Raw genomic sequence first — 22,911 nt, 5'->3', positions numbered from 1 at the left:
CGGGGAGCTGCCTAAGCCAGCCAACAAGAGAGCTGACAAGAGGGCTGCATCTTCCCACCTTTCTCACAGCGTTAGGTGCCCAGCTCTGCTTGTGATCCACAGCCGGACAAACACCCCTCTACCCCCGGTCTGTGGCTCACCCTGTGGCTTCGGTGCTGAGATAGGTGTCCGAGCACCTTGGGGGAGGCAGCTGGGCGTGTGCCCAGTGGCAGAAACATAGGCCTCTAGGGAACTTTTACACTGAATTGTGGGTGCCAGCCACACAGGGGTGGTGTGTGTAATGCCCCCCCCATTCACGGGCCCAGCGGGAGGTTCGTGAGTTTGCCTGGTGACTTTTTACACTGCTTTGGGAGATGCCCTGAGGTTCCTCAGTGCGCTCTGCAGCGTGTCCGTGGGCATAGGTGCCGACTCCGGAAAAAAACAGTGAGTGTTCGGCCCTCACCGTCACCCCCACGGATCAGCGCCTCCCCTCCCAGCGCCTCCCACCTGCTGGTCCTGCCGATCAGCTCCTTCTACTCCCTCCCAGCGCCTCCCACCTGCTGGCAGGGCTTCTCTGCCCAGCATACGCCGCTACACCCACGCTCCTTTAAGAAGGTTTCTTGGCCAAACATTCATGACTAAACCAAAACCACTCGCCCTTTGTCCGAGGGTTCCCCAGCCGCCCCAGGGGTCTCTGGTGAGCCTGCTTCTGCAGCTTCCCTATCCCAGCCAGATCTGCTCCCTTTCTGGAACGCTGCCCCCTTGCTCCAAGGACCTACCACAGTGGCTGGCTGCAGTGATGAGCTGCCAAAATCTTAACAACGGGTTCCCTATAAAAAGTTCTGATTTAAGGGATGTGCGACAGCATGTATTTTTTGTACCAATAGGGTTACCATACGTCCATATTTTCCCAGGAGGTGATTAAGAACCGAAAAGCCTGACATGTCCAGGAAAATACAGATGTATTTTAACCCTACCTAAAGTTCTTTTTTAAAAAGATGGGGCTGAACTAGAAATGAGCTCCGTTTCACATGTGTGGGTGGTGATCAGGGACAGTCTCAATTTTTGGGTCTTTTTCTTATATAGGCTCCTATTACCCCTCACCCCCGTCCCGATTTTTCACACTTGCTGTCTGGTCACTCTAGGGTGTGCACATGTGTGGGTCCCAGCTGCTCCCTGCCCCCCCCCTCATTAAAGCAGGTGTGCAGGGTTACTGCCCTGGGAACTGCAGGGCACCAGTGGAGGTGGGGCTGGCTGCAGATAGGGGCGTGGGGCAGGGCTAGCTGGAGGCAGGGAGTGACACGGGCTGGCTGTGGGCAGGTGATGCAGACGGGCGGGCTGCGGGTGGCTGTGGGCAGGGGGTGGCTGCGGGCGGCTGTGGGCAGAGGCTGGCTGCAGGCAGGGGGTGGCTGTGGCAGGGGCTGCAGGCAGAGGCTGGCTGCGGGCAGAGGGTGGCTGTGGGCAGGGGCTGGCTGCGAGTGGCTGTGGGCAGGGGGTGGGGCAGGGGGCGGCTGTGGGCAGGGGCTGGCTGCGGGCAGGGGCTGGCTGGGGGTGGCTGGGGGCAGGGGCAGGGGCTGGCTGGGGGTGGCTGGGGGCAGGGCAGGGGGTGGCTGGGGGCAGGGGCTGGCTGCGGGTGGCTGCGGGCAGAGGGTGGCTGTGGCAGGGGGTGGCTGCGGGCAGACGGCGGCTATGGGCAGGGGGTGGGGCAGGGGGTGGCTGGGGGTGGCTGGGGGTAGCAGGGGGCAGGGGGTGGCTGGGGGCAGGGGGTGGGGCAGGGGCTGGCTGGGGGCAGGGGGTGGCAGGGGCTGGCTGGGGGTGGCTGGGGGCGGGGGTGGCTGGGGCTGGCTGGGGGCAGGGGGTGGCTGGGGCTGGCTGGGGGCAGGGGCTGGCTGGGGGCAGGGGGTGGCAGGGGCTGGCTGGGGGTGGCTGGGGGCAGGGGCTGGCTGGGGGCAGGGGCTGGCTGGGGGTGGCTGGGGGCAGGGGCTGGCTGGGGGCAGGGGCTGGCTGGGGGTGGCTGGGGGCAGGGGCTGGCTGGGGGCAGGGGCTGGCTGGGGGTGGCTGGGGGCAGGGGCTGGCTGGGGGCAGGGGCTGGCTGGGGGTGGCTGGGGGCAGGGGCTGGCTGCGGGCAGGGGCTGGCTGGGGGTGGCTGGGGGAGGGGCTGGCTGGGGGTGGCTGGGGGCAGGGGGTGGCTGCGGGCAGGGGCTGGCTGGGGGTGGCTGGGGGAGGGGCGGCTGGGGGCAGGGAAGGCGGGGGAGGGGCGCAGACACTCACACGGGGGGGGGGGGGGCTGGGAGCAGCCGGGGACTCACCAGGCAGCAGCAGCAGGAGCCCCAGGGCCAGAGGTCCAAAGAGCAGGAGCAGCAACAGGGCCAGGAGGCAGCTCACATGGCTCTTGCAGCACAGCGCAGCGCCCCCTGGCGGCCGGGAGGAGGAATTACAGGCTTCCCAGGCAGAGCCCATCAAAGCTTCCCTCACAGGGAAGCTAGTTAACAAGCGGTTCTAAAACCGCTTCTAAATTTAACAACGGGTTCGCGCGAACCGGTGCGAACCGGCTCCAGCTCACCCCTGGCTGGCTGCTCTCCCCAGGCACAGCCTGCCCCCAATCACTCCTCCCCTCCCTTTAATAAGCTCAGCTGGGCCCCCTGCTCTGACACAGGGGTGCTGGGCCTGGTCTACTCACAGGCACCAGCTACCCTGTGACAGGTACCAGCCAGCATGGGCCAGGCTACCAGAATCTGGCTGTAACCAATTAAATCCCATGGCACCCCTACGTGGTCGCTAAATATTATGAGAATAGGTGGGGGGAACTGAGAAAGGCCAAAGGCCAACCTCACTCAAGCTGAGTGGTAGTTTCCTCTTCAAGGAGCTCTGCTCAAATCAGTGGGAATAAAGCACAACTCAGGGTGAGTAAAGGTGGCAGAATTGGACCCTAAGGCCCAGATCTTCAAAGGTATTTAGGTTTCTGACGTCCATCAAAATCAGTGGGAGTTAGGAGAACATAAGAACATAAGAACGGCCACACTGGGTCAGACCGAAGGTCCATCAAGCCCAGTGTCCTGTCTGCTGACAGTGACCAATGCCAGCTGCCCCAGATGGAATGAATAGAACAGGGAATCATCAAGTGATCCACTCCCTGCTGCCCATTCCCAGCTTCTGGCAAACAGAGGCTCAGGACACCATCCCTGTCCATCCTGGCTAATAGCCATTGATGGACCTGTCCTCCATGATCCTACATATCTTTGAGGATCTGGGCTTACATGACTTTCCCAAGGCCTCAGAGGGGGCTATCCATATCGGGGACCCATAGTCCTGAACTTCAAATCTCCAGATGCCTTGGTGGTGAAAGTACATTTACCGCCTTTGTGAGAACAATGCATTCAGCACCCTTTATAGGAGTTTAGTTATTCTTTCAAAGAACATCACAACCCAGGGGGACAGGGGGAAGAGCCAGCCTTCCCTTGCAAATGAAAACCAGGGTTTGGTGTTCAACTGGCACTGACGAGGCTGCCCCGCTGCCGGAACACCCCTTCATCTCTAGATTGCGCTCATGAATAACGGGAGTCTGAATTTACCAAGCCGGAGCGATCAGCCCCCTCCAGCCTTCTATTCATTACTCCAATTAACGATCACTCGCCTGAAAAATGGGCCAATCTGTTTCTTGGGGCGCCGCATAGAAAATCCATGAGCCAAGCCAATTAGTATCCTGGCCCTCGCCGTCTAGGGAATTTAATTTAGTTTCTTGGTTGATCTAAGCACCAAAATATTGTTGTTTTGTTATGGGGCATATAATGTTTGTGAAATGGGTGGAATCCCCAAGGGCCATATGTTGTTGATAGTTCTGCGTCCTTCCAGGCCGTGAGGGGCAGTAAGGCAGAACTGCTTTGTTCCACGCACATGGCTGCTGTATTCTCAGGACAGCCCGCAGCAGCTGGACACAGGCAGAACAAACCTTTGCCACCCGGGGTGGGCGTGACAGCTTCCCTCCTACATAGTTGCACACTTGAGCAAGCCTATTGTCTGGCCAGAAAGCATTTCAACTGCCCATTATCAGGCAGCCGCTGCACAAGAGATGCCGCCTCCATGGACGGACAACCTGTCTGCAGAGCATATTGTTTGGGGGCAATTAATTTGCAAATTGCCAGTTTGCAAATCCATGCATGAATTAGTTACATTACTCCCCAAGTGGCTTTATTTTTAATTATGATTATTATTAAGGAAGCCCCATGAATAAATAGGGTAACGTGCCTGGGCTCATTCTTCCAAACATGTTGTTACCTCCTTGCAGAAGAGGAAATGGAAATATACAGAGACTCGGTAGAAGAATGCTCCTCAAAGCTGTCTGGGTTTCTACGTCTCCCAATGGAGGCTGGAATAATGGTGACACATGTTGCTTGCGGGTTTTTGCTCAGTTACTAACATGATTTTTCTAGAGAGAAAGATGGTCTCACAGTTGCTAGTTAATTCTCTATTAGTGGTGTCTATCAACTGCACTCTCTGTAACGTGGCCCCCGTCCTGTAACTGAACTGCACTTGAAAATGCTCGTTAATTTCAACAGGACTTCCATGGCTGGAGCAACTGATGGAGCCGATAGCATCATGCTTCCCAATCCCTGCCATCCAATTGCCAGTCAAAACCTCTTCCGCCTGATTCTTCACTTGCTTACACCAGTTTTATGCTTCTGTAGGTCCACTGACATCCATGGAGTCCATGGAGTAAAACTAGTGTAGCGGGCAGTGTCTACAGGGCAACTGAAAGTGTGCTTGCAGCTCACACAGGCGTTTGCACTAGCATGGCTAAAAATAGAACCCTAGATACAGTGGAGCAGGCTTTAGTGCAGCCACCCAGACACCTGAGTACCTACTTGGGCTGCCGAAGCTCGTGCTGCGTCCTCTACATTTACCCATGCTAGCGTGGGCATGTCTCCCCAAGGCCAATAATCACACCTCGGATTGCCATGTAAACATGCCTCGCAGGAGGGAATAGGGCCCATTTTTCGCACTTCATGTAGCTCGTCTCATTGAAAATAGGGCATGCAGCTGACTGGTAATGATTCAATACCAACAAGGAAAAATAACAGAGAAAGGCTCTGGCCAGAAAGTTCAAACTTGGAGTTAGGCATCTAAATGGATCGTAAAACATGTAAATAAATGGCCAGAGTTCTCCATGCCTCTGAAGATCTCGCCACATAGTTAGGTGTCTAAATAGGGATTTAGGTGTGTAACTCTGAATGTCTTGGCTTTTGTCGTTACAGTCCGAGAACTCGGAAAGAAAAGGCCCCAGCTGGCAAGTTTTCTCCCTGCTACTGATTTTGCATGACCATGCTGGTCAGTCCCTAGCATATCATCCTCTTCTAGACATTTTACAATTCGATTCTCAATGAGAATTTCAACTAACTGACAAGGCACAGGCGTAAAATGTCCTGGTCTGTAATTCTCCAGCTCATCCCTAATGCTTTTTTAAAATAGAGATACAATTTTCTACCCCTTCAATTGTCCTCTGATTTCAATGAGAGCTCAGCCACTTCCCTCAGAAGTTCTTTCAGAACTCTTAGGTGTCCACCATCCGGGCCTGGGACTTTTTGCTTGGAAATGTGTTAATTTGCTCCAGCCCCTCTTCCTTTGACATCTGAATCTTTGATAGTATCTCGTCTTTATGACCAGAAGAGATACGGAAACACTAGACTAGTTGGATGGACACCCAGAGCCTGATTTTCAGAGATGCTGAGGACTTGCAGTTCTGGTGGATTTTAACTGGAGTTGCGGTTGCTGGCCCCTTCTGAAAATCAGACATATGCTGATTTACAGGTCATATTAGCAATCGAGCATATCAAGATTCCTGAAGAGCCTGGTTCCCAACATCTCAGCAGGTGAGGCTGGCAGGTTATGAAAGAGGTAATACTGCTCCCAGGGGGCTGTGACTAATCCATACGAGATTATTAATTATTGTTATAACATCTGGTTGTGAAATGGGGGAGGAGATTTTGAAAAAAAATGATTTTTTTCTGATTTCCCTTCTCAATTTTCAAATTTTAATCAAAATTGTAAAATCGGGACGATCTTTGCCATCTATTATCATCCTTTATTTATTACAATAGCAACTAGATGCCTCCACCATTTTGTGTCCCATGGTGATAGGCACTGCACAGCCATATTGTAACAACCAGGCTCTGCCCTGGAGAGCTTACATTGGTTAGGGCCAATCCTGCAAAGACTTATGCATGGGCTTCACTTGGCTGAACTGAGCATGCTCATCCAGTCTAAAGACACACTGGGCGCTGCTGGTCATGAGTAAAGTTAAACACATGCATGCGTTTTTTTCAGAATCAGGCCCTTAACTTACGTGCTGTGGTTTGTGCACTTCATTCAGGGAGGCTAAGAATTTAAAGAGGCTCCCAGGGAAACAGGAAACCTTTTAGCCATTCCGTTGCGGAGTGCAGTAAGGAGTGCTCAGGCGTGGGGCTGGTGTGTGTTAAAACAACTTTCTTCTTCTTGTTCACACACATATCTTCACGGACCCTTTCCAGCTCTCACCTGTTTCTTTCCAGAAACACGAAATGCATCCAGGTGCTTTACATCCACCCTCCAAAGTGACCAAAGAGCCTTGTATGAAGAAACTCAGAAATGGAGACTCAAGTGACGCACCATCAGCTTTTACACAAGCAGATTTCAGGACTCAGTGGGACACGGTCCAGGACAGAAGTAGGAAATACAAAGTCGTAGTACTCCTCTTCCGAACTTCGCCCACAACCAACCTCTCCCCACTTCCATGCCCAAATGAGACAACACTCACAACAGGTTGTGCCGATGCTCAGACTAGCACCACCAGTATCCTGGAGGGCTCCTTGGGTGGGACTCTCTCTTGTTAGGGTTCAGATGTCTTGCTGGGCTCTGCTAGGCTGCTTCTCAAATGGGAAAAGGAAAGTGGTGGTACTCACCCCCGATGCCGACAGGAGCTGTCACTCAGAACAGATTGCTCAGAGCATCACAATCTGCTCCTCCTCTCCTTTCTGACATGGTTTGACCAGACGATAGATAGGGAACAATGCTGACATGTAGGTTAGCAGTAGAGGTGGGATGGGACAACTGGATGTATGGGCTACGGTTTGGGGTAGAGCTAAGTCTTGGCCAAAATTACAATTCTGCAGCAGACGTGTATGCCAGCACTTGCAGCAAAACTAGCTAGGAGAACACGCCATCCAGGCCATAGAACTTCACCCAGGAATTTCTGCAGTAAGCCCATAATTTCAGTTTCAGCTCTAGCATATCATTTAGAAAGACACACGTACAGACTCCATTTTAATTTTACTGCATCTCTAGGTAAGTCGTCCTCACTCTTAAAAACGATATCTTATTTCTAATCTGAATTTGTCCAGTTTGCAAAATTAAAGAGCTGGCTACTATCAGAAATGTTTGTCAGGGCGGGGCCCAGGTGGCCAGCTGCCAAGTTGCAATTGGGAGAGAAGGAGGGGGTCAGGTGCGAGCTGGGTCAGAATGCCAGGAAGTCAGGGCCGGGCACCAAGTTGCAGGCAGCAGGAGTCAGAGTCGGGCTGGGTCAGGTTACAAGGAGATTGGGGTTGGGCGCCAGGTTGCAGACAGCAATCGAATTGTGAAGACGAGGACAAACCAGTGTCAGAAGCTGGCGTCTAGGGTCTATTGCCAGCAGGGTCTGGAGCAGAGACAGGCAGGCAGTCCATGGTGTGGCTCAGACAGCTCCCCATCGTGGCTTCCTGGTTTATATACTGGTATTGGGCAATCAGTGGACTGTGAGGGGCCACCATTCAGGCCCTGCAGGGTGGTACTGAGCCTCGCTTCACAGTCACTGTCTAGTCTGTAGCTCTCAGGGCACGAGGGCGGTACCAGAACCCCTACAGTCCCAGGTTCTAGACCAGAAGGTTCTTACAGCTTTTCACCACATAGGTGCTTGTAGCTCAGGAACAAGTCACCTCTTAACTTCCTCTTGGATTGACTAACCAGACTCAGCTTTTCAACTCTCACCACAAGGCAGGTTTTCCAGATCTCAGATCGTTCTCGTTGCTCTCTTCTGAACCCTTTTCAATTTGGTGGGGACCCCAAAACTGATCGCGTTCCACTAATAGTCTCAGTAATGCTGTATGTAGAGGCAATACCACATTCCTATGCCTACTTGATATTCCTTTGTTTATACATCCAACGATCGCGTTCCTCTTCTTAGCTACAGCATCGCGCTGGGAGCTCATGTTTCCTTAGTTATGTAGTTAGTTTTTTTTCGGCATCAACACATTCCAGGAGACTATCTTCCTTCTTGGGTGGCCTACATTGTTTGTACCTAGATGTAGGACCTTGCATTTCGCTGTATTAAAACATAAGCTTAAATTAGTCCACCTTACCAAGCACTCCAGGTTGTTCTGTATAGCTGACCTGTCCCCATCATTCTTTACTGCTCCACCAGTTTTTGTGTTGTCTGAAAATGTTACCAGCCACAAATCTATATTTTCTTCCAGAGCATTGCTAAAAATATTGACTGGTACTGGGCCAACAACCGATTCCTGAAGAACCCCCTCATTAACACACGATGTGCTCATGAGCTCCCATTTACAGTTACATTTTGACATCTATCATTTATCCACTTTTTAATTCATTTAATGTGGCTACACTGATTTGTATAGCGCTAATTTTATTTATCAGAACGTTATGCAGCAACAAGTCAAATTCCTTACAGAATTCTAAGTATATTATGTCAGCACAATTACCTTTGTCAACCAAACTTGTAATCACATCAACAAACCCTATCAAGTTTGTTTGACGAGACCTATTTGCCATAAAACCGTATTGGTTGGCATTCATTATGCTACTATTCTTTAATTCTGTACTGCTTACATCCCATATCAGCCTTGCCATGATTTTCCATGGGATCAATGTTGGGGCAAGCCACCTGGCTCGTCCTGTTTCCCCTTTTGGAGCACTGGCACATAAGCTTCCCCCCCCCCAGTTCTCTGGAGCTTTCCCAGTGTTCCAGGATCTATTAAAAATCAACAAAGATAGTTCATAGAGCTCCTCAGCCAATTCTTTTACTACTCTTGGGTGCAGGTTATCTGATCCTGCTGATTTAAATGTTTATCCTCCCTCGTTGCTGATGGAATAGAAAGTATTTCCTTATCATTGTAAGATACAACTACTACATCTTTCCAATTACAGAACAGAACTATTTATTGAATACTTCTGCCTTTTCTGCATTGTGAACGACAGTTTTACCAACCTTATCTAGTATCAGACCAATGCCATTGCTAAAATATTGAAAGAATTCCTTCTACTGTCCTAAACCCAGCTGGGCACAGGTTTTTCGTTGATATCGTCACCTTCCCTCATCAGCACTCAACATTTCCCTAACTGCCAGTTTGTAACCATTGCTCTATTGACTTCAATGGAGCTAATCCAATAAACACCAGCTGAGTATCTCCTGTATCATCCTGCCTGTAATGGAAACGTTGCAAGGGTTTGGGCAAAGGAAAGAGACAGAGCAAAGGGCAGGCTAGGGCATGTAGAAAGGGGTCTGGTTCCTACCCTCCCTAATGAAGGCCAGCTCTCCTCAGCCCTCCTTGTGGCACCAGTTTTCAGAAGACTTGTAACTATTTTGTTACTGACACACAACAAAAATAATAATCGGCTGAACAGCTCACGTATTGTCAGATGATTATGTAGCTGCATTATGCAATTTTGCATTTTTTTCACCAATATCTCTACATTTCAATCCAGCTTGTGATTTTATTCTGTGCCATTAACACTTCGGTATTATCCGGAATATATTTCACATGGCAAATTCTCTGGAATTAGGATTATGCTATCAGGAAATAAATACAAATTTCTCAATTTGTCTGTGTCGGTGGTAATCAGGAAATCGTTTGTCCTTAAGCTGAAACGGAGGATTGGATTCTTAAAAATGGGATAGAGAAAAATGCTTTTAGGATGATTTCTTTACAATAAAAATATCGTCGTCTTAAAGCTAAATAATAACAATCTTTATGCGGCTGTTCCACGTGAAACACACCAGGGGCTACCTCCTCCATTGGTGTAAGTCTGGGTAGCGCTGTTAACTTAACAGAGCTATTTGCAACAGCTAAGGATCTGGCCCTGTGGCTTTGGAAGAGTCGTCAGCTTGTATCAAAATCATGGAAAAGAGCATAACAGGATTTTGTGAGGGAAAATAATATTAAAGAGAAAATAAGGTGGGGTAGGGACAAGAGCGAGAGCCTGTTACATTTGTCATTCATTAAAACTTGTTGCGATTGGAAAGTGCTCCAATTTGGGCAAGTTGAGTTACAGCCCAGCTCAAGGCTATTACCTTTATTTATTTCTTTATTCAGCATTTTTACTAGAGACGGGCTGGAATCATGACCAGTACACCTTTAATAACAAACCTCCTGGTTTAATCTTCTTTAGAGCTCTGTAGGGCATTACTAGGTATAATCTAACTCTTCCAGGTTATTGTAGATGCACTTATGGACATAAAACCTTCTTTAGGAGAATTAGGTATTTTCTCATTATGAGCACTAATATCTTTTCACTGAATGTCACCAAATTTCCATGAAAATCTGATTGACTCTCATTGACAGGTTACATGGTACTCCTCGTGGAGTGGCTATTAAAATGAAAGATCAAAACCGTCTTGAATGAGCAGTCCTTTAGTTACATACGAATCAGGCTTATGAAGTAATTCTTTGATATAAAATAGGAATCATTCCCCTGAAATATGTTCACCTTCAAAACAGACATTTGCACTTCACTTTCGGATGGAAAAACTAATTAAATTGCTCAGTCTGATTAATTATTGGCTCCATATGTGGAAATTTACCCATGTGACACTTGGACTCAAGGGCTGACTGAAATCTTAAATTTCCCATAAGTGCCTAGATTGCACAGGCAAAGTGGGCATGTGCACATCTCATTGGGCCTTCAGTTCCTCCTGCCCGCATCAGAACTCTCACAGAGTGAGGATGATCCTGTGGTGCTGGGCGCTCTGGGTTCAAGCCCCAGCTCTAACATAGATTCACCTTGGGTGAGTCTTAATCTCTCTCTGCCTCCGTTCCACAGCTGTAAAATGAGGTAAATAATGCTCCCTTTACCTGCCCTGTCTGTTTAGATTGCAAGCTCTCTGGGTCAGGGACTGTCTCTTGCTGGCTGCAGGTGTGTAGACAAGCCAGACAGAACATTAAGAATAAGAAGAAAACTAGAGCACTGGCAGCAATAAAGCTGCTTTGAATCCAGTCATCAGCACCCCAAGGTATTCAGACCTTCCGAGACAGCCCATTGCTCTGCAGGAAGCCTAAAGAACTTTTTCCTTTGCTGTAGCATCCACAAAATCTCGGGCAGTGTGACCTCTTCAAGGAATGGAGTGGTTAGTGGGTCTGGGTTGCTTCCCACAGCCTCCAGAATGAAGCACCCCTCCGGGCAAGGAACTTGCATTCCACTTCATTGAAAAGCCTGGCTCAAACGGAGATGGTCTTGTTGATTCTGAGTAGAGCTGGTTGGATTTTTTTCAGTGAATAGTAAACTTGCACCAAAATGCATTTTTGTGGCACTGAAATTTGTGAATTCTGATCGAGTTTGGAGAATCGTTTTGGCTAAAAAAAATGAAATAAAATCAGAAATGAGTCTCCAAATTTGAGTTTTGGCTCCACTCTGCTTTTACCACTTGGCAAAGGTGCCTGCAGCCCCGGAGAGGCCATGCTTTTTGGCATAGGTTATAAATCAAAATGAAAACAAGAACTAAATACCCTAGACTGGGAATGATCAGCGTATGGCACAAAGCCAGCTGTGGTGGCACAGGTGGATGTTAACGGGAGCTAACGTCCATGCTCACATGACTGGATCTCTCAGCAGCCTGTGGCACTCTCTCGTACAAAACTTAGGAAGATGGATGCTGCTTGGATGGCGTCACTTATTTCTCTTGGACAGGTGGCAAAGAGTTATGACGGGTGAGACTCCCCTACCCCAAGAGTCCTTGCTTGTAAAAATACTGATCATCCCCCGAAGCTATGCCCCAGCCCAGCCCGGAGCTCAGGGGGCAGCACCCTTGTCCACCACCAGAAACTATCCTTACGAATTCCTGGGTAAGCCCGCCCACCTGTCTGGATAAATCTTTCCAGTTATTACTTGTATAACCGTCTGCCCAATGGCCTCAGCCAAGAGCAGGATCCCATTGTGCTGAGTGCTAGTAAGAGACGGTCCTTGTCCCAAAGGGCCTGCACTCTAAACAGACAAAGGAAGTGCTAGCTCCATTTTACAGATGGGTACTGAGGCCTGGAGAGACTAAGTGACATTCAAGCTCTCGGCAGAAGCCTCTGGCTGATCTGGGAATCAAACCCAGTTCTCCTAAATCGCAGTCCAGGGCCTTCACCGAGAACCATCCTTCCTCTCTTTCTACCTAGCTAGGCACTTTATCTGATCTTTCTACAGATCTGCTGCTGCTCACAAAACCACAGAAATACCAGATTCGCTTCACATTGAATTTTGGAACCCTTTTTATTTCTTTATGTATTTATTTTTTATTTGCTTGGGTTTTTCTGCACAAAATTCTCAGCATAGGAATTCATGGTTGGAGCTGGCTGAAATTCCATCACTCTTTATAAGCCTCCTGAGTAGTGAGCGTAGTTAAGTCATCTAACTTTGTAAGCATCCTACCTTTTTGAAATATGTCCCTCTTTTGAATAATCAGAGAAAGTCCCCAAAAGGGTTAAACACTTTATTTAGATGGCTTTGTTCGTTACGTTAGTGCTTTGCTTGTTCTGAGAATTAATGGAAGATAAGCTAAAAGTTCATTTATAAGAGTATTAAAGGATAATTATGATGGAGTAAATGCAGAGGGTCAAAAGGCATTATGATGAACAGACTCATAATATAGGGCTTGGGAAAATAGGCTAAAATGTATTCAGCAATACAGTACCTAATATCACCCCATGAATTCCATTAGAGATGCATTTCTTTATCCCCTTCCCTTCTTCATTTTCAATTTTTAATTAAAAGTGCGGCGACTGGGACTTTGCTGTTCATCTGTGAACGCAACACGATAAATCGATCTCAGCAACTTAAATTAAAGTTTCAGGCAGGCACAAATATGTGACCTTTTAATATCAACAAAATAATAAAAAAGATTTGGTAGGAAATCTGTTTCAATCAGATTAGCAGAGAAGTGGGTAAAGCTGATTACAAGCCCGCTAAACACAGTGTTTGGGCAGTATTTGTTCAGAAACAATAGCGTTAATTCTACTTTAACAAGTATTATCTGAAAAATCAATAATTAATGGGAACCCGTTATCAGCTTGTAATTTAGTACACAGGAAAAGTGAAAGCAAGTGGGGAACCTGCTTTTACTTGACCCATTGGGCCAATGGATTAACCGGTGACAATAGAGTTCTGTTTTTTTTAAAGTGGCTGTGTAACTAAGTCAATTTCAGCCTATTGTACGTCCTCTTGACACCATTAGGCGCTCTCCCATGGTTTTCACTCCTGGGCTGACAATGACTTCCCAAGGCTTTGTGTAAGGGCCGGGCCTTGTGCTGACATGTTTCTATAACACAGGGAGAGGTTCTTTCTGAAGGCCCTGGGAAGGTGACATTCCTTCCTGTTATGCGTGTGCCTGGGGCAGGTAAAAGGATTCTGGCAAAGGCGCTGTGCCCACGGAGGGAAGAGTCGTGCTGTGCCAGGTGGAGGATCATAGAAGACTGTGTTCACTGGCAAACGTCAGGCAGGAGGTTGAATACCCCTTGCTACAATGTGGCCTGCATCCTACTCAATTAAGTGCCCTCTATTATGATTCCTCCTTCATTTATAGGCATTGAATGGATATGTGCAAAAGCATGCGAACTGTCACATCTTCACCAACCACCTTCCCCTCCCCTGGCCACGGCAGCCCTCGCTGGGGAAACCAACTCGTGTGACCTCTGAGTGCATATGGTCTTATATGTGTGTGTGCGTTAGAAGTACTTGTGCATGTGACTTGTCATTGGACTAGGTCATTGCAACAGATGCCAAGCAGATAATGGGTCTGAGAACCATATACTTCTGGATAATACAGCTGTTCCGGGCGGGGGAGGGCTGTGAGTGGAGGCGTGTGCCTGCAGAGGAAGGGGCGGGTGGGTGTACAAGGAACACTACTATTTTCTAAAGCTTCTGCTAGAAATAAGGACAAACCATGCACGAAAGTAACTTACAGCAGGATGCTGGTGTGAACAGCTGACCTAGCTGTGGCTAATGCATTCCAGCTGTAGCACGGGGCCAGGTTCTGATCTTGCTACAGCAGTGCAAATCCAGAGGAATTCCATTGGCTTGAGTGGAGTTGCTCCAGATTTACCGTGGTGTAACCCCAGTGTCTGTACCTGGCGAAAGAGGATGAAGACAGGGAATGTCAGGAAATGAAGAAGCCTGAGGTACAAAGCAAGAACCCTTCTGGAAACTCGTGGAGATAAAGAAAAGTGGCTAAAACAATTTTGCTCCTTGTTGCAAGGCAGGGTGTGGATGACCATGTGAAAGTCTCACATAAATTATCGCAGTTTGAATAATTGTCAGCTACACAAAAAGCATCATTTAAAGTCGACTGAGAAATAATGACATAATGAGTGTCATTAATAACAATTGCGACAAAGTTCCGAGCCTGTGTTGGTGGATCCCATGCGTCCGGGCGGATTCAATGGCCTCAGAAACTCGCCAAGGCCCTAAATGTGACCTCCCTTTCTCAGTGTAGCGGCAAGGGTCACAGCCTACCGAGCTACTTTCATCACAGGCCAGTGTGGGAGGTGAGGAGGGGGATACCCCGCAGTCTCTGTTGCTCCTTTGAGCTTAGTAGGCACACGTCAGCCTCCCGCCTGGACTGAGGCCTGCTTCCCCTCTCCAGGGGGTTTCTGTAGAGCATTGGGGTGGAGGGAACCCAGGCCCATCCTCTACTCTGGGTTCCAGCCCAGGGACCCCAATGGTAGCAGCTGTTGGCAGCTGGAGCTGCTTCGACTCCCTGGGCCACTTCCCCGTGGTCCCTTTCTTCTAGCTTCACCCTTACCTCAGGCTTCAGCAACGCTTCCTCTCCTCCAGCTCCTTTCACCGGGGCTTCCCGGAGGGGACCGGAAGGAGAGCTTTTAAACAGTGTAAGTGGGACCTTGATTGGTTCCAGCTGTCTCCATTAGCCTAACGGCCTTAACGAGGTAATTGGCATCAGGTGTCTTAATTGGCCTGGAGCAGCCTTTGTTTGACTCTCCTGCTCATTCTGAAGCCCCACGTCCCGGCGCTCAAGGAACCGCTCTCTGGTCCGAGTCTGCCACACAATGAATCCATGAGAGGTATTGTCCAGTGAATCCGGAGACGCGGATTTTATTCCCAGCTCTGCTACCAGCCTGCTGAGAGACCTCAGGCAAGTCACTTTGTCTGTCTGGACACTAAACTAGTAACTGTCTGTTACTATGGGTGTGTCTACACTGCAGCCAGAAGTGTGAGTGCAGCATGCATAGACACCCCCAGCTAAATCATCCCAGCCAGGGCTTCGACAAGCCTGACCTTAAAAACCTCCAAGGAAGGAGATTCCACCACCTCCCTAGGGAACCCATTCCAGTGCTCTGATTGCAGGGTGGACATCCCTGGTGGGAGGGCTCTTGCAGTGCTTAGTGCCAGGGGTCCTGAGCTCAGTGTGGGAGCTGAGGTTCTACTGTAACACTGCTTCTAAACAACGGTTAATAACATCAATTGCAGACATTGCAACTTCCTTATTCACAGAGGTATAACACGATCCCTGCTTTAAAAGCCATTTAAAGATGTTGTCAGATGCTTTTTCCATGTGAAAGTGATGGTGCCTTTCCCTTAATTGGAAGTATTGTTTGGACGTGGGCTGGCCCCAGGACACAGCACGCAGATTGGGCTGGGATGTGGGTTTCTTGACAATCAGTGACACTAGAGGCTTTCAGCAAAAAGAACAGATTGAAGACAGATTGTGTGGCTGAAGCAGCACAGTGCCACATAGATGGGGAGTGGCTTCAGAGATGACATTTAATCATTCAACATTAACACAAGACATCTGTCACCATACTCAGCAGTGATGAGGCTACATTGCAAAACAATATGTTCGGGAGCTCCTAATCACTTCCAAAACACGACTTTTGCAGAGAGTTCTTTTAGCGGCTGGCACAAATCCGTATATTTTATTATAGCAATCCCAACCAAATCCTGCAAGAAATGGAGTTTTTATTAATGTGCAGCTGTTAAATGAAAAAAAAATAACACTCAGAAATAAAAATGAATCCCGGAATAATCAGGCTGATCCCAAACAGTAAGAACAAGCGGTCAAAGTAAATACTTAAAGCTTTTTATTATTATTTAAAAATACGGCTGTGGGGATTGGGGTGTTAGGTTTTTTTTTGCAATGGCAGTAAGATAAAAGGTGCTAAAGTCAGGCTACCTTTTCTGCCCATCTTTGAGCTGGGAAAGAGGCAGGCAGGAAGGAAACCATGATGAGAGGGGTCACAGCCAGTGGATTTTTAGTGCAATTGCTTCCCATATCTGCTGAAGGAACAGTCTGCAGTCGGGGCGGAAGATTGGCATTGGGCTAAAAGCCTGCGAGCTCTCTGGAGCAGGGACGGACTTTTTGCTCTGTTTCTACAGCACCTCGCACAGTGAGGTTCTGGTCCATGACCAGGACTCCCAGGTTCTACCGTATCACAAATAATAAATAACAAGGTTAGATGGATACGGGCTCCGAATTAGAGCTTGTTGGTTTGTTCCTGTGAAAATTTTCAATGAAAAACAAAAGTTTTAATTAATATTTTTCTTACAAAGTTTTTGGGGTTTTGTGGAAAGCCCAAAAATGCAAAAATTGAAAACCCCAAAATTTAATAGAAATCAGAAATGTCTGTTTTGACAAAAAAGCCTGAAACCCCACTCCACACACACATTTCGAAAGAAAAATCAGACTGGCTGTATTCACAGTAATACGTGTTGAAGGGTGGAGTGAGCACCTGTTTAAGGGAAAAAATGATGTCTAGCAGGAGTCAGTCTGCAATGAGTCAGCCTAAAGCAATGTGTGTTGAGCTGTGGCTCGCTGTTTTAGGGAGCAGCCTGTTTTGTCTCTCTCTGTTTTGGGTTCTTGTGTGTTATTGGTCCGAATTCTAAAAAATATAGTCGTCTTACCCTGCAGCTTCCAACAGGAGTATTTTGTGTTTTTACCAAGTTCTCTGTGTGTATGCCATGAACATAACATCTCACTTGGTTAGAAACCAGATCTCGAACCAACTGAAATTAATGGGTCTCTTTCCATTGACTTCAGTGGCTTTTGGATCAGCGCCTAAGGGCAGGAGATTAACCCTGAGAATGTTAGCAATGGAACGCTGAGAGAGCAACCCTCCTGCAGCTCCATGAATGACATGGCTCATCCCCCCAGATAATAATGGGGAGAAAGATTTTCCCAGAGCTGCTCTTCCATATGCATGGCCCAGACACAAGCTTAAGGGTCCGATTACCCCTTACACCGGAACAGCTGCATTGACTTTGGTGGAGTCCCACCAGTATAAGACTGTAGTTATCCAGTGGTGAATTGGGCCCTAGAGTACAAGTTTCTAGTACAGAGGAATTTACTCCTACAGACGGGGGCTGAAGGAGGGGGAACTTGTCCCCTGCTCTCCCTGGCTTGGGGTAGCCGTGTTCTGCAACAGCTCACACTCCTCAGCCACTGTCTACAATGACCAACATGACAGCTAAGCAGTTGATCAGCTGGTCTGAGAGAGTATAAACCCCGGCAAGGATCATGCAGGAGGGATATTAGAATTCCATTTAAAATAGCCAATTCTTCATGACACATGAAGGAAAATCTCTGCTGTCAGATCGAGTATCCATAAATGGCCAGGCTGCTTTCATGTAATTAACATAGAAAGAACTGCATTCCAAACACCCCACTTCCACAGGGTTCCAGAGCGTGGAAATGCAGGCACCCTGGGAAAGAGCTGGGAGGACATACTCATGGACCCAGAGTTTTTAAGGACACCTGGAGCATGTTTAATTGACGTGACAGAGACTTATATGGCTCATATCCAAACCTCTGGCAAGGTTACTAGAAAAGATGGGCCAGATCTCCAGCAGCTGTAACTCATCTGAGAACAGACCCTATTCTGTATGAAGGGTTGGCATCTGTTGGTATGCTTTCTGTAATCATTCTGTACTGAGGATTTTTCTTTTCCTCTTTTCAGCTTCTTTGGGAAAGTACGTTCTAGGTCAATGCAAAGAAAACCTGGATTTTTGAGTCCTTTTTTTCCAGTGGGAACAGTTGCACAGAGGTCTCTTTTCCCCGCTCATATTCACAAGAAATGGGTTGATCTGGGACTACCTTATGACCGGAAGTGCCCATAAATAATTCCTACATTAGAGCCCAGTGCTGAGTGTGCGCGCACACACCGTACACGCGCACATGCACACACGCGCGCGCACACACACACACCTTTGCTCTAGTTAATAGCTTCAGTGAAGTCAAGAACCACAGTGATAAAAGTTATTCATCTGGCTTTTTGCAGGATTGGGTCCTGTCATAAACAGATAGTTAAGGGTTAATGTCTCTTTTACCTGTAAAGGGTTAAGAAGCTCAGTAAACCTGGCTGACACCTGACCAGAGGACCAATAAGGGGACAAGATACTTTCAAATCTTGGTGGAGGGAAGTCTTTTGTTTGTGTTCTTTGTTTGGGGGTTGTTTGCTCTTGGGACTAAGAGGGACCAGACATCAATCCAGGCTCTCCAAATCTTTCTGAATCAGTCTCTCATGTTTCAAACTTGTAAGTAACAGCCAGGCAAGGCGTGTTAGTCTTATTTTTGTTTTCTCAATTTGTAAATGTTCCTTTTTTGCTGAGAAGATTTTACCTCTGTTTGCTGTAACTTTGAACCTAAGGCTAGAGGGGGTTCCTCTGGGCTATATAAATCTGATTACCCTTTAAAGTATTTTCCATCCTGATTTTACAGAGATAATTTTTACCTTTCTTTCTTTAATTAAAAGCTTTCTTTTTAAGAACCTGATTGATTTTTTCCTTGAGTTAAGATCCAAGGGGATTGGATCTGGACTCACCAGGAATTGGTGGGGGAAGGGAGGGGGGATGGTTAAATTCTCCTTGTGTTAAGATCCAAGGGGTTGGATCGGTGTTCACCAGGAACTTGATGAAAAAGCCTCTCAAGGCTGCCCAGGGAGGGGAAGGTTTTGGGGGGACAGAAAGTGATCCAGACACTGAAATTTCTGGATGGTGGCAGTGTTACCAGATCTAAGCTAGTAATTAAGCTTAGAAGTGTCCATGCAGGTCCCCACATCTGTACCCTAAAGTTCAGAGTGGGGGAGGAACCTTGACAGGTCCTAAATATTTAACTCAGCTTTCAGGATTTGGGGGGATGGTATTTTTTAAGGCACGTGTTTCTGAGAATAGAATCACACCATTGGGCAGTTAGTGTTGAGTAATTCCGGGCACTTTGAGAATGATAGGCAAGATGGGTCTGCCCAACAGACAGACAAATTACCTAGTCTAGCCGTGATCTTTAACATTCACACAGGTTTACAGGTACACATTCTATTGGAGTGTCTCTCTTCATTCAGTGAACTATCGAAAAACCCTGATGACAGCCATCCAACTCAACAACAAAAGATAGAATCAACTCCACAACCCACAGAACACCACCTCTGGGAGAAACTCTGGTGCTAGGCCCCTCACGTGGACACTGCACTATACCCCAACACCATCAATTTATCAAGAGTATCCCTAACTGGAGCAGAATTATCTGCACTCCCCAAGGGATTGAGCTTCTGCTCCACCACAGAACTAACATGTGAAGAATTATTTCTGTGACTCCACCTCAAATAATTGTTTCACAACAATGATGACACCACCCACAATTACCACATCCCCACCGACAGTCATAAGAAAAAAGAATCAAATGACTGGCTGCCCCACAATGGACAAAACCATACACTTGAGCGTTACATCGATTGCTTCAGGAAAAGAACTGACTGTGAAATTCTCCACCGCAATCTTTCCACCGCCGAGAGGACAGCCATACAGTCCCTTATATCCAACCGCCAGAGAGTGACCAAACCAGCAGACAAAAGGGGTGCCAGAGTAGCTCTCAACCATGATGACTATGTCAGCAAAGACAACTGACAACTCTCTGATACCACCTACTATGAAGAACTCAAAAAAGATCCCACATTACAATTTACCCAGGAATTTAAGGATATCACCAAATCCTTCCCTAAACAACTCCAGGAGAAACGCTACTAGCTCATCCCCCATGAACCCATCCCAGGGATCTTCTACATGCTTCCCAAGATACACAAGCGAGGGAACCCAGGCAGACCCATCGTACCTGGCCATGGCACTGACTGAAGGAATGTCAGGACTCCTAGAAGCCAACCTCAAACCACTCACCACACAAAGGGCCAACTGCCTCCAGGAGACAACTGGCTTTCTCCAGAAACCCCACAACATTAACGACCTCCCTTAGACCACCACCCTGGCCACCCTGTATGTCACCTCCCTACACACCAACATCCTCACAATGACGGCATCACCGCCTGTCTCAAGCATGTACAAGGCAATTGACAACCCTCAGATCTCTCCACCCCAAACACATCGCCAGCCTCATCCATTTCATCCTCACCCAGAACAACTTTAGATTCCATAACGAACACTTTGTCCAAAACACGCAAACAGCCATGGGTACTAGGATGGCTCCCCAATACACCAACCTCTTCATGAGCCGCTCTGAGGAGGAATTTCTGGACAAACGCACCATAAAACTAATGATATACCTGAGATGCTTCGATGATATTTCATCCTCTGGACAGACGACCTACACTCCCTCATAGATTTCCACCAGAACTTCAATAACCACCTCCTATCCACCAAACTCTCTCTAGAGCACTCCCACACCAGCATCAACTTCCTGGACACCATGATTAGCTTCAACAATGGAACCCTACAGACGACTATATACAAGAAAGCTATGGATCATCACACTTATCTTCACAGATCTAGTAGCCACCCCAAACACACTAAGAAGAATGTTATCTACTGCCAGGTGTTTAAGGACCACAGAACATGCTCCAAGGAGAAAGTCCAGGATACACATCTTAACACCCTTAAAACCAACTTCACCAAACAAGGACCAGAGAAGCAGATCATCGCATGGACCATCCAAATACCCTGAGAGAACCTGCTTCAATACAGGAAAAAAACAACCCTCTGACCACACACCCCTACTTGTCACCTATTACCCCACACTGGAGCCCATATGGGGTATCATTAAATAATTACAACCCACACTTGATGGGAACCACATCCTGAAAGAAATCTTCCCTGAACTCCCTCTCCTGGCCTTCAAACAACCCTTCAACCTCATTAAGCTCATTATTCAGAAGCAAGCTCCTTATAGATCAGCACACACCAACTCAAAGCAGCATCAGACCCTATCAGAACAACAGATGCAAAACCCGCAGACCTATCTTGGTACGATGATCAGTCTCCCCCACCCCCCGACCTCAACACACCTTTCAAGGTCAGTGGATCCTACACATGCTTATCACAACTTGTAGTGTACCTCTTCCAGTGCTCTAAATGCCCCAGTAGCAGCTATGTGGGTGACCAGACAACCACTGCGCTCGCCAATGAACTCAACAGAAAAATAATAAAAGACAAAAACACCCTGTCACCCATGGGCAAACAATCTTCACAAAAGGATCATTCCCTAACTGACCTCTCAGGCCTCGTCCTCAAAGGAAACCAGCACAACACCTTTGAAAAACGAGCCTGAGAGCTTAAATTCATAATTTTGCTGGACACTAAAAATCATGGTCTTGATAAAGACATTGGATTTATGGTTTATTACAACAATCAGTGACCCGCTAACCCCTCTCTTTTGTCCTGTGACTGCAGATATGTGTTAACTACTTATGCTACACAATCTGTTCCACCTTGTATTATTTAGCTGTGACACTCAGCATACCTTTCCCAGCCCTGAAGCAGAGCTCTGTGCAGCTGGAAAGCTTGTCTCTCTTTCCAACAGAAATTGGTCTAGTAAGAGATATTACCCCACCCACCTTATCTCGCTAATATACTGGGACCGGCACAGCTACAACACTGCAAACATAAAAAGCACAAGCGTTCTCAGTCCCCGGTGGACAACTGGAATATACTGGGCTGGATTTTGACTAGGGACAGAGGAGACTGCAACGTCAATTGCTCCTAGGTCTGCTGCAATACACTTCTCGCTAGTTGTGAAAAGATGTGTTATCATTTAAAAAAAATAATTTTATGATGATCAAAACTGCTGTTCTGTGTTAGAAACATTCTGACTCCAGAACGTGTCGCCTAGTGTTCTTCTTCCACCCTCGTGTACGTTCTAAGTTCTTATCTGGCTCCTGTTTGAGCACCTCATAGCTGTCAATGGGTTTCTCCTCAGTACATCTCTGCAGGGGCGGGAAGCGCTATTCTCTTCATTTCGCAGGTGGGAAGCAGAGGCACAGAGAGAGTAAGCATCTTGCCCAAGGTCACTGGGGAGGTCCGTGGCAAAGCCAGCTCTCCTGAGCCCCACTCATCTACTGCCTTAAACACGAGACCATCTTTCTTTCTGCATCCTGCTCTCCATCTTCAGTAGTGAGGCATGTTCTGTTAACTTCAGCAAGGCTGTGCCAACTTACACCGGCTGAAGATCTGGGCCATAAAGTGAATATTAAATAGACGAATATGTCAGAGGCATATGTATTAAACCCTGTGCACTAACTTGCTACTAAGGTCAGGGCCCTTCTGCACAGGGCCGCCCAGAGGGGGGGGGCAAGAGGGGCAATTTGCCCCAGGCCCCAAGCCCCACGGGGGCCCCCACCAGAGTTTTTCGGGGCCCCTGGAGCGGGGTCCCTCACTCACTCCGGGGGGCCCGGAAAACTCTTGCGGGGCCGGGCGCAG

This window comes from Mauremys mutica, chromosome 3 (genome assembly GCF_020497125.1).
Source record: "Mauremys mutica isolate MM-2020 ecotype Southern chromosome 3, ASM2049712v1, whole genome shotgun sequence".
In the NCBI taxonomy this organism is placed as follows: domain Eukaryota; kingdom Metazoa; phylum Chordata; order Testudines; family Geoemydidae; genus Mauremys; species Mauremys mutica.
The sequence above is the reverse complement of the archived record's forward strand: the minus strand, read 5'-3'. Positions refer to the sequence as shown.